General features: G+C 44.9%; 1 protein-coding gene across 1 annotated transcript in view; it reads left to right on the forward strand.

The window, feature by feature from the left end:
- The window catches only part of LONRF3 (LON peptidase N-terminal domain and ring finger 3), a 48590-nt gene that overhangs the window by 22125 nt on the left and 14040 nt on the right, over nt 1-12425 (forward strand). The window lies entirely within an intron of this gene.

A 12425-nucleotide genomic window follows, 5' to 3' on the forward strand; every position in this document is an offset into this window, starting at 1 on the left:
GGGGGGGGGGGGGGGGGGGGAACTTACTGTCACTGTCTTTAATCACAATACTGTCTTAATGGGTGATCATTATTAACCTCAGGGGGAGTGTTGAGCAGGATGTCCTAAATAACACCTGCTTAGGGGTACTCCATGTGGAAAACCCTTATTCCTGCCTCTCCCCCCCCTCCATCTTCTCTCTTCTCTCTTTCTATCTGCAATTGTTGACATGCTGCATTGCTAAATGAATGGCCTAGGTGTTGTTCTAGAGCACACAGTGATATTGTTTGCCTTCAAAAGTTCAGAAAATAGCATTTACATTTCAGAAAGAATGTTTGGTCTTACTGTGAAACAATTGATGTTGATAAATTTATTTTGTTGACCCATGTTTGGTCTTATTGCAAATGCTTCTGGTTGGATTCAGCTAATGTTCACTACTTCATTCTGTTTGAATAATTTATTTTCGCACAATCGTGTCCTGTGGTGTTTTGTAAACATTGCGTGGGAGACTTCCCTTTAGGTTTGTTAAGAGAGGGAACTCTGGACTCTTCCCCTAGATTCCCCTTCCATGACTAGGTCTCCCTAGCTCACGTTCAGCTCCCCTTGGCTTCAACTTCCTCACTCGATTGCTGTTACTCCACCCAGTTGGATCTTCTAGTCCAATGGCTCATGATTATTTTTCCATTCTAGCCCTGTGGGCTTAGCACTTTTCCCTTTTAACCCTATGGGTCCATGAATTTTCTTGGGAAGAAACAAGGTCTATATACACATGGTTTGACTCAGCTTATCGTAGGAGGGACAGTGGAGCAGTGAAATGGGGTGTTTGTCCTGGATCAGGGCAAACCTGGGCAGGCCTCCATGGAGGAGCTCCCTAGGCAGTGGGTAGGATGCCCTTTACTTCAGGCTGTTTTGTTATCAGGGAAGGGAAACAAATGAAGTCTTTTTTTTTTAAATGCAGCAAGTCTTTGGCTTTTAAAACAACCCCATTTCATCAGGGAGTCTTGGGATTTGCCACAAGGATGGGGGGAGATTATAATTCAAGTAAGGAAGGTGGTCAAGCTCAGTCAGTGCCAATGTTCTCCTCCAGTCGGCACTGGGCAACAGAGGTCCAGGGCCAAGAGAAAAAGCTATTTGTTTTAAAAGGAACAATTCGATTTGGCCTCTTTTACCAAAAATATGTATCATTTGATCTGAACCCCAACCCTCCTTCCTCCCACTTCATTTCTGATGAGGGCCCAAGAACAAATAGTGTAGGTGAAGAATAATCCTGGCCCAAGAACACTAGAAAGGAGCTTGGGTCCTGATGCAAAGGACTGGGAAGGGACTGGAAATTCAACAAATGGTCCCATTTAGTGGGGGCAGCTAGGTGGCTGAGAGAGCGGTGGAGAGAGCGCCTGGCCTGGAGTCAGGAAGACCTGAGTTCTATTGCAGCCACAGATACTTTACCAGCTACGTGATCCTAAGCAAGTCACTTCCCCCGGTTTGCCTCAGTTTCCTCATCTGTAAAATGAACTGGAGAAGGAAATGGCAAACCACTCCAGTATCTTTGCCGAGAAAACCCCAAATGGGCTCACAAAGAGTTAGATACAAATAAACAACAATAGAGTGGTCAACTTTTTCCAGTCAGTTATTCCCAGCCACAGTGACACACACACATAGCCTTCCCTAGGAGGTGGCTCTCACTCATCCCCAGCTACTGAGCCAAAGGTACATTTATGCCTAACCTTCACAACTTCACAACTCAAATATTCCGCTTTGGCCCTTGCTATCACGGATTGGCCCATTTGGCTGAGATGGGCCCTTTGATAAAGAAGGATGCAAGCCCAAAGAAGGGCAGGAACTCCCCCAAGCTTCTCGATGACTGGCCCAGTCCTGTAAGCAAGTCCACCTACCTCTGGCCTTTTTTGAACCTTCCCTGATAGCCTCGGTGAATGAGTGAAATAGCTTACTACGTGACAGGCATTGCATATGTCAAGTGTTCTGTGGGTACTGCTGTTGATAATTAGGCTGAGTCAGTGAAGAGTGAAAACTGTCAGGCTTGAGTAACATGACAAGAGACAGCCTGGTCCCTTGTCTACTGCTAATATAACAAAGTAGATTGAACAGATCCAACAAAACTCTGCTTCCGTCCATCAAGCATTTATGGAGCACCTTCTAGGTGCCTGGCACAGAAAACACAAATGCAACATGAAACAATCGCAATATGGTGTAGAACTCTGTTGGAGTTCTAAACAGAACCCACCAAACTTGCAGGAGGCACTGTGGGGTACAGTGGAAAGAACCCCAGCTCTGCTTTATCCCTGTGGCACCTCCAATAAATCACCTCATCTCTCTGGACCTCGGTTTGCTCTGGCAAATGAGTTTGGACTAGATGACACCTCCCCCCAATGAGAAATTTGAGCATCCCAAAATTGCTAGGGCAGGGCCTTGCTGAGAGTTAAGTGCTGAAGAGGCCCTTTGTTTTCCAGTTGTGTCTGACTTTTCATGACCCCCATGGACCATAGCAAACAAGGCCTTTCTGTCCTCCACTATCTCCTGAAGTCTGTCCAAGCTCATATTGGTTGCTTCCATGACACTATCTATCCATCTCATCCTCTGCCATCCCCTTCTCCTTTTGCCTTCAATCTTTCCCAACGTCAGGGTCTTTTCCAATGAATCCTGTCTTCTCTACGTAAGTGCAAAGCCATGCAGGCAAAGTGTGAGCCTGAGCCTGCCAGCAGCCTCCTTCCTAACCCTAACCCTTTTTAGCTTGGGAGCCAGAATGTCTAGCTGTATTCGGTATGTGGAAGCCCTACATTTCCTCTCCACTAGAAAGCTCACCCATCCCCTCCTCAGCATATATACCGAATTAAGACTGTGGACCAGCTAAAGTGACTTTCATGACATCACATTTCAACTCATTTTGTGGGATTTTCTTAAGTACCCAAATCACATCTTTCCACCCTAAGTGACGTGTATTTGGGACACAAGTATGTTTGACAAAGGTTGATATATTCGAAGTGGAGCTAGATGTTCCCGGGATTGCTTTTGTCCTCATACCAGAGCCTGACCTTAAGGTGCCACCCCCTTGTGATTGATGCAATTAAAGCCCCCCAAGGGGCCAAACCTCTCATCATTATCAAGCTATGTGCAAGGCATTGTGCTAACTGCTGAGGATCTAAAAAAAGTCAGATACACAGGGTGCTGACCCTCAAGGAATTCATTTTTTAAGGGAGGAAAAAGAGCAAGCAACCAGGTGCATAGAAGATATATCCAGCCCCAATGGAAGATCTTCTCAGAGGCCAGGCACGGGGTGGGGGGTGGGGGAGGACTGGGAAAGAAGGTGGGATCTGACCTGAGTCTTGAACGAAGGAGGAGAGAGAGATGAGGAGGGAGACCATTCCAATGGTAAACCACTTGAGAAAATGCTCGGATGGAGTATCTCATGCAAGGAACAAGAGGAGGCTGGTGTTGCCGGATCGTAGAGGATGTGGAAAGGCTGAAGCATAAGAAGACTGGAGAAGTAGTAAGAGGCCAGTCTGTGAAGGGCTTTAGAAGTCAAGGGACTATATATCTGGTCTTGGAGGTAACAGGCAATCACTAGAGTTATTAAGGGTGTGGTGTGTGGGGGGGTGTGGTGTGTGTGCAGGTGTATTATGCAGACTAAAGGCTTAGGAATATCACTTTGGAAGTTGAGTGGAAGATGGATTAACACCAAAAAACCAAACTACCCTGTGGGTCAATTCTAGAAACCAAACTTGGGGTGAGGCTGGTGTTTTGGTCCCATGGCTTGGACCCAGAAGATCCCTCCTGGGGAATGTGTGTGTTTGTGTGTGTACAGCAGGGGTGGGAGGAGGCAACAGGCTGAATGCAAGACAGAAGCCTCTCTCCAGCCACCCCCCTGGCCTTGGCTTGTGCAGTCTGCCTGGCTTGTTTTTCCTCTGAGTTGGGTTTTTTCCATCTTTCCCTAAACAAAATGGTTGCTGCTCATTGATGACTCAGTGCCTTTCTGCTCAGTCCCTATTACTGTTGCTTAGCTAGCTAGGTACTAATAAGCAGTGTTGCGGATGAAAAAAAAGGCCTTTTGTGGACAGCTTTGCTTTTATAGATTACAGGTCACTGATGGAGGTGGAATGCATTGACTTCCTCCCAGCTCCTAAATGAGGGATTGTGACAGGAATTTTATATAAAGGAGCTCATGCCATGAGGTCTCATGTGAAATGGACTTAAAATTCAGCTCAAATTATTATGGAAATGTTACTGTGTATAAAGAAACACAAGGAAACTCTGGAAATGGCAGAGAATATGTTTAGCTTTATTCTTGGTCAGGAGGAATGGAGTTCCAATTTATGGATGCAGAGAACCATAGAGCTTGATGGGGTCTTAGAATATAGACCAGGATGGCAGAGCTGAGAAGAATATTAGAACAGAGAATGTCAGAGGTGGGTGGGGGCATTGAGACAATTTCAGAGATAGAAGGGATCTTAATACTTAGACTCTCAGAGCTAGAAGGTCCTTAGAACAGAAAGGCAGAGTTGGAAGGAATCTAAGAACACAGAATGAAGTCATCCAGGCTTACAATCTCGATGGTATCCTCAACTCCTCCCTCACATACACTCCCCATGGTAAGATGGGGAGGGCATTAGCATTTATACTGGACCTACAATGTGCCAGGAACCTCACAAATATTTTCTCATTTGGTGCTCACAGCAACCCTTGAATGTAGATGTTGTTCTATTATTATCCACATTTTACAGTTGAGGATACTGAGGCAAATAGAGGTTAAATGACTTGCCCAAGGTCACATTGTTATTGTTGTTCATCCTTCATTAAAATTTTTTTTAATTAAAAAAAAAAGAGGACCAATGACATCATGAGGCGATGTCTTGACTCTGGGGGAATTGGATTTAAGTGAGGCAGAGGTACACAAAGTTGGCAGCCTCACTCTCTTCTGGAGTCATTGGAGTCCAGTGGCAAGACAAAAGTCAGGGCAACTGGCACTGGCCTGGGATTGAGGCAGATGACCTTGGCATTTTCGATGGCTGACCAAGCTCTAAGGGTTCCATGGCATCTGCTTCAGCTGCCTTCATGGCTGTTGGAACAAACTGTTCTCATCCACCCATTCCCTGGGGGGGAAGTCTTTAGATGCTTGAGGTAGGCATCCTCCTAACTCACCAGCAGGTTTGAGGCCTGTCAGTTACTCTCAACCTGATTTAGCCCATCTGCCAAGACAGTTTACTAGGGTATGGTTACTACAGCTTCTTGGAGCCACAGGTGAGAGTTGGGTGAGTTGGGTGGACACAAAAGGTAGATGAGCAGCCTTGAAAAGGACCCAGCAAGCCCTCACACCAGAGGTGCTTGTCCTTCCTGAACACCCCATACAAGCAACTACATACCAATAAGGTCTATACAGGACAAATTGGAGATGAGTAATAGAGAGATGGCACTAGGGAGCATTAAGGGGAAACAAGAAAGACTTCTTGTAAAAGGTGGGGTTTGAACTGGGTCTTGAAATAAACCAGGGATGTCAGGAGATGGTAATGAGGAGGGACGGAATCCTAGCCATGAGAAACAGTCAGTGAAAATGTTCAGAGCCCAGAAATAGGGTGTCTTGTTTGAGGAACAGCAAGGTAGCAAGCCAGTGTCACTGGATCGAAGAGGACATGGTAAGGAATAAGGTATAAGGGTATAGGAAAGGGGGCAGCTAGGTGGTGCTGCAGTGAATAAGGCACTGGCCCTGGAGTCAGGAGGATCTGAGTTCAAATTCAGCCTCAGACACTTACTAGCTGTGTGACCCTAGGCAAGTCCCTTAACCCTGATTGCCTCCCAAAAAAGATAGGAAAGGTGGAGAGGGGGGTTGGTTATGAAGGGCATTGCATGCCAAATGGGATTTATATTTGTTCTTGGAGGTGATTATTGGCAGTGGAAGAAGGGATGACATGCTTAGACCTGCACTTTAGGAAAATGACTTTGGTGGCTGAATGGAGGATGGACCAGGGTAGAGAGGGACATCCGGCAGGCAGACCAAGCAGCAAACTATTGCAACAGCCCATGCCTCAGGACATAAGGGCCCACACCAGAGTGGTAGTGGCATCAGAGGAGAGAAGGGGGGGGTGGATTCAAGAGATGTAAGAAAGATGAGATTTATAAGGTCGTTCTTGGCAACAGATCAGATATGAGGGGGGAGAGATAGTGAGGAGTCCAGGATGCTACCTATAGGTTGAGAGCCCAGGGTACTGGTAGGTTGGTGGTGCCTTCAATAGTAATAGAGAAGTTTGAAGAGAGGGAGGGTTTCAGGGGGAAAAGATGATGAATTCACTTTTGGACATATCAAATTTAAGATGTCTGTAGGATATCAAGCTTGCAATATCTAATAGCTGGAGATGAGAAACTAGAAGTCAGCAGAGAAGTTAGGGCAGGATGGGGAGATTTGAGAATCATCAGCATAGAGATGGTCATTAAATCCATGAGAGCTGATGAGATCACCAAGTGAAGTAGTCTAGAGGGAGAAGAGAAGGGGGCCCAGGACAGAGCCCTGAGGCACATCTACAGTTAGAGGATGTGATTTGGAGGAGGATCCAGCAAATGAGACTGAGAAAGAGGAGTCAGATCGGTAGAAAAATAGCCCTGAAACCCTAGAGAGAAGACAGGATCCAGGAGGAAAGGGTGATCAACAGTGTCAAAGGTTGCAGAGAGGTCAAAGAGAATGAGAATCAAGAAAAGACCATAGGATCAACGAAGAGATCACCAGTAACTTTGGAGACAGCAGTCTTGGTTGAATGACGAGGTTGCAAGCCAAACTGTAGACAGTTAAGAAGAAAGTAACAGGAGAGAAAGTAGAGGCTCCTATTGTAGATGGTTCTAGGAGTTTAGCCACAAAGGGAAGAAGAGGTATAGGACAATAGCTATCGGGGATGGAGAAATCATGTGAAGGTTTTTTGAGGATGAGGGAGTCACAGGTGTGTTTGTGGGTAGCAGGGAAGGAGTCAATAGACAGGGAACGATTGAAGATGAGTGTCAGAACGGGGATGACAGAGGGGGCAATCTGTTGGAGGACTGTGTCACAGTACATGACATCTTACATGCTTAATAAATGCTTCTTGATTTAACTGACCTTAAGATACAGAATATCAGAGCTGGGAAGAACCCTAAGAAATAACCTAATCCAACCTCCTCATTTTATTTGAGGAAACCAAATTTCTCACATTAGAGTCTTAATGAATCGTAGACTGAGTTGGATTGGATTTCAGAGGCCATCTACTCTCTTCTACAACACCCCTAACAAGGTGTCACCCAACCTTCCCTTGAAGAGTACCAATAATGGGGAACTTACTCCATACTCTCCTTGCAGATAGCCCTGCCAGGAAGGTTTTGTGTACATGGAGCCAAAATCTTCCCTCTGTACAACTTCTATCCATTGGGCCCACTAGGGACTGACTGAGGAAGTCCTATTGGAAGAAGGCCTAACAGATGTTCACATTTACGGCATACAATGCTTTCACAGAGCCTCTCTTGATCTTCACTTCAAGGGAGACTAGGGCATAGATCATCACCTCCATCAACAATTGAAGGAACAGTCCGTGCCTTACATGGTATTGGGTGATTTTTGCTTAACTGATTTTCTTCATTACAAAGGGGAAGGGGGAGATGTTTCCAGAAATGACTGTGATGTCAAAACAAGAGCCCTCAATAAAACCTATCTAAAAATTAAGAACTAAGCCCAAAGTTGGGCCGTTTGACTGAGAGCCATGCCCTTTTCACTAGGCCATAAGCCTAGGGAAAAAAAATCAACCAGGACACCAATAAGCAGCTACTTTCATTGGATCTAGTTTGCACCTCGAAGAGAACATGAAATAACATCAGTGAGTTCCATTCCTATGATCTCATCTAGGGCATCTGTCCATGTCCAACAGTCAATATTCATTTACAAATGGGTATTCATGTCCCCACCTTGGCGTTGGCTTTCCCAGGCAAATAGCAGCAAGTTCTGCTCCAGGTTGCCCCTGGCAAGCTCCATCGTCATGAGTCTTCTGCAACAAATTGGTTGAACAAAAGCTTCCAGAGCAGTGAGCGTTGTTTGGCATGCTTCATCAGAGTTTTCCTGTAACTGCTTCTATCTCTATAGTCAAGACGGACCCAACAGAAAAAAGAGGTCATGGCCATTGGAGCTGTGCAGCTCTATAGGGAAAGCAAGTGAGTTGGTGCAATCCAGTGTCCCTTAGGCCTTAAGAGGATTTATGTTTGTCTAGCAGCTAGTGACTATCTCTGGGTAGAGACAGGGATTAGACCTGGGATTTCTCTGGATATGGAATTCCTTCTATCAACGGAGGTTGGCACCTTCCTTGCAACATACAGACTTAGAGAATTATCTAGAGTGGTACTTCTCCAACTTTTTGGTCTCAGGACCTGTTTATACCCTTAAAAATTATTGCGGATCTTTCTCAAAGAACTTTTGTTTATGTGAGTTATATGTATTGATATATGGATTATTATATAGACTATATAGATCACTCATGGGCAACTAGATGGCACATCGGATAGAGCATTGGGCCTGGAGTCAGGAAGACTTGAGTTCAAATCTAGCCTCAGACACTTACTAGCTGTGTGACCCTGGGCAACTCATTTAACCCCATTTGCCTCAATTTCCTCTTCTGTAAAATGAGCTACAGAAGGAAACAGCAAACAGTATCTTTGCCATGAAAACCCCCATTGGGGTTACGGAGAGTCAGACACAACTGAAAAATGACTGACTGAGATCACTTATATACCTATATGTAGTTGTATTAGAAATTAAACTGTCTCTGTATTATTATTATATTCACTTTGACCTCCCATAAGGACCTTGGGGACCCCCAGAGGACAAAAAAAAGTTCCCATGTCTGAAATTCCCTCCCTCCTTATGTCTGCCTCTTGCCTCTGGCTTCCTTCAAGTCCCAGCTAAAATTCCACTTTCTACAAGAAGGCTTTCCCAATTCCCCTTAATGCTAGTGCCTTTCCTCTGTTGATTATCTCTAATTTATCATATGTATACACATATATGTGTGCATATGTATATATACATATCTTGTCTGTACATGTTTGTTTGCATGTTGTCTCCCCATTAGACTGTGAGCCTCTTGAGGGCAGGGACTGTTTTTGCCTTTTCTTGTATCCCCAAGGCTTAGCACAGTGCCTGGCACATAGCAGTCATTTTAAAAGATTCTTGTTAACTCACCGGCTGTCCAAGGAAACCCCCAGAGCTTTGAAATATTTAAGCATGGAAAAGAACCAAGCTGGATCCATAGCTCTCACTGCACATTCTAATAAAAGCAGCTGGATTTTTTTTAAAAAGGAGCAAATGCAATAGCATTTTCATATCAGTGGCAGAAGGGAGATAACCCTTCTGACTATTAAAGAAGCAGAGATTATCATCAGAGACAAGCTGAATGAGCTTGAAGATATAAAAATATTTTTTTTGCAAAATCACATAAAATAAATACAAAAAGAAAAGCAAGAGGATATGAATTAATAATGATAAACATTAACTGGAAAATCTTCAGTTCTGAAAGATATAACAAATTGATGCTACTTGCTATGGGAGCCGGTACTGAGTCCTTTCTCGTATCTTGGCAGTGAACAATTACTGGTGTCTCAGAACACTGTCCGTGACCTTGTGATTTCAACTTCCCTCAGAAGGGAGGCAAACTTGGGCTTGCTAGACAGATACCCCTTAATATTCCAGTGAGTTCTGCTGTCACTCAGAGAAGCATCCAGAATTCCATTGCTATGGTACTAGCCTAGGGGTTTGGATTCCATCCCACTCATGCCCAGAAGGAAAATGAGCTTGCAGTTGCTAGAAAGGAAACCCCCTTTATTTTGTAAGGGCACTATCTGACTAACACAGTAATAGAAGAGGACAAAGGCCAGGTCTTTTTTCCTTCACCTCATCATGGCAACATGGGATCCTAGCTTTCTCAAGCTAGACGGGATCTTAGCAGCCATCTGATCCAACCCCTTCATTTGGCAGAGGAGGAAACTGAGGCATAGAAAGGGGGAATGACTGACTCCACAGTTACTATGCCATTTCAAAAAACCACCAACACATCTGACCTTTCCCTGCTTCTCTGCAGCTCTCAAAAACTTTGGTAAGCCTTGACTGTCATGTGGAAGAGGCTTGAACTGTCTCTGCATTCCTGAGGAAAGGAGGCCTCCATTGATGCTTCCCAAGGCCTGAATTTCAGCTAGTTCACTTGCATGTAATACCCAAAGTAGGTCATTTAGTGAATTAAGGTTTCTTTCCAATTTCAAAACAAGATTCTAGCAATTTACACAATGAAAAAAAAAACCAAACAACTCACTGACCTAATAGCACATATTTGATAACAAACTCGATAATCTTTTCCTTCCCTTCTATGCTGACAATATGTTCTTTCACTGTCCTCTTTCCAAGGACAGCAGAATTCGATACTGGTGGATGCAAGCTCAGGGACAGGACATTAGCACTGCCCCCAGGAATCAACCCCCAACAAGTTTTTTCTCAGATCTCCAAGTAGGAGTTAACACAAGGCCTAGCTACTACTACCAAAGAAGACCCAGAGGTGATCTGGACAAACACATGGCCCAAATGGTCAAAACCCAGCAGAATTCTTTAGAAATGGGGTAAAAGGCAAATATGGCTAGCTGAATTGGCCTCGACCAAGCATACAGGGCCCACATGCTTAAACCAAGTTAGGAGGGATGGTCAACAAAGATAAATGGGTCCAGCTTCTCTTTATTAACCCTGGCTTAGGCTTTGAAGGAGAGAGTAAGAAGGCCTATGACTTTGGCTGACAGGAGGCAACAGACAAAATGCCTACCAATGCCACCTGACATTCCTCTGGCCTTTACAGCCGCCATGGGCCCCTGGGTATGGCTTTGTAGTCTATGGTCTTTCTCCTTCCCTTGACTAGCCTTCCTAAGTTGGACAGATCCCCTACCATCCTGATTTCAAGAAATTTAGTTCAATTCAACAAATACCACATCAAGAATATATGCAAGACCCTCAGTTAGGTGCTCAGGAGACAATGGCAAACAGGAAACAGTCCCTGCCCTCAGGAAACTTACATTATGGGGAGGGGGAGCAGGAAGATCCAACATGTCATTATTTGAGAAGGATGAGAGCGCTAACTATTCAGGGGATCAGGAAAGGCCTCAAGTAGGAGGTGATACCTGAACTCAATTTAGAAGGAAGCTAGGGATTCTGAGGGCCAGAACTGAGGAGTGGGAGCATTCCAGCCAAGGCTCAGAAACAAGACATGGCATGTTGAGTTGAGGGAATAAGAGTAAGCCAGTTTGGCTGGAACCTAGGGTGCACAAAGAGGAGTGATGGGCAATAAGACTGAAAGGGTAGGTTGGAGCCAGCTTTAAATGCCAAGCTGAGGAACTGGTATTTTGTCCTTGAGACATTAGGGAGTCAGAGAAGGTTTTTGAGCAAGGCAGTTTTAGGAATATAAATATGTATGGAGGTTGGATTATGGAAAGGAGAAACTGGAAACTGAGACCAATTAGGAAGCTACAACAATAGTCTAGGCAAAAGGTGATGCGGGGTGTGCACAAGGTGGTGGCTGGGTGAGTGGAGAGAAAGGAAAATAGAGATTTGGGGGTGGTAGAATAGACAAGAAAATTCCCTTTTAAGGAGGCTTTGACAAAATATATGTGTAGATAGCCTCTGTCAGACCATGTTAGCTAACTTGTGGTACAAAAACATGGTCGCCATATACCCAGAATCATCCTTTCTAGTAAGGCACCAACATCAGCCTTGAGTACCACAAAACTACTGTGCTATAGGCCTGAGAATTTGTCTCAGGCTGAACTATCTATAAGTGAATAACTACAGGCACAGAGTCATGTCAGGAGAGAGCTGTGTCCAGCTTAAGTGATATCTTACTTAGCGATTCCATGGTCCCTCTGTCTAGTCACCCAGGTTCAGCCCAAATCTCTGTCTTCTCTCTTTCCTTCTGCTGTTGCTCCTCTCTACCAAGTCTCTTCCCTCTCTCTCCACCTCCCCATTCCCAGTAATCCCTTCCCTTTGTCTCTCTACCTCTTCTCTCTCCTCAGTAGTCCCTTCCTTCTGTCTCTCTCCCTTCCCTCTGTCCTCCCAACCGCAGTTGTCCCTTCCTTTGTTCTTTCCATCACCTCTTTCCTCAGTGGCTCCTTCTTCCCCTCTTCCACCCTGGTTTCTTCCTTCTCTCTCATTGGTTTTTTCCTTCTCTCCTCCATCCCCAATGATCCTTCCTCCTTCTCTCCTTCTCTGCCTCCCTCATACCAAATAGTCTTTTCCTTTTGTTTACATCTCTCTGCTCCCCCTCTTGTGGTCCCTTCCTTCTTCCTCTCCTTTCCCTCCCCCAAAATACCATTCTCCATAGCAAACTCTGGCTGGGATCAATCAACCAACAAACATTTATTAAGTGCCTGGGACTATACTGAGGGCTAGAGATACCAAGACAAAA

This window comes from Vombatus ursinus, unplaced genomic scaffold, assembly GCF_900497805.2.
Source record: "Vombatus ursinus unplaced genomic scaffold, bare-nosed wombat genome assembly UNPS02014735.1, whole genome shotgun sequence".
Taxonomy (NCBI): Eukaryota; Metazoa; Chordata; class Mammalia; order Diprotodontia; family Vombatidae; genus Vombatus; species Vombatus ursinus.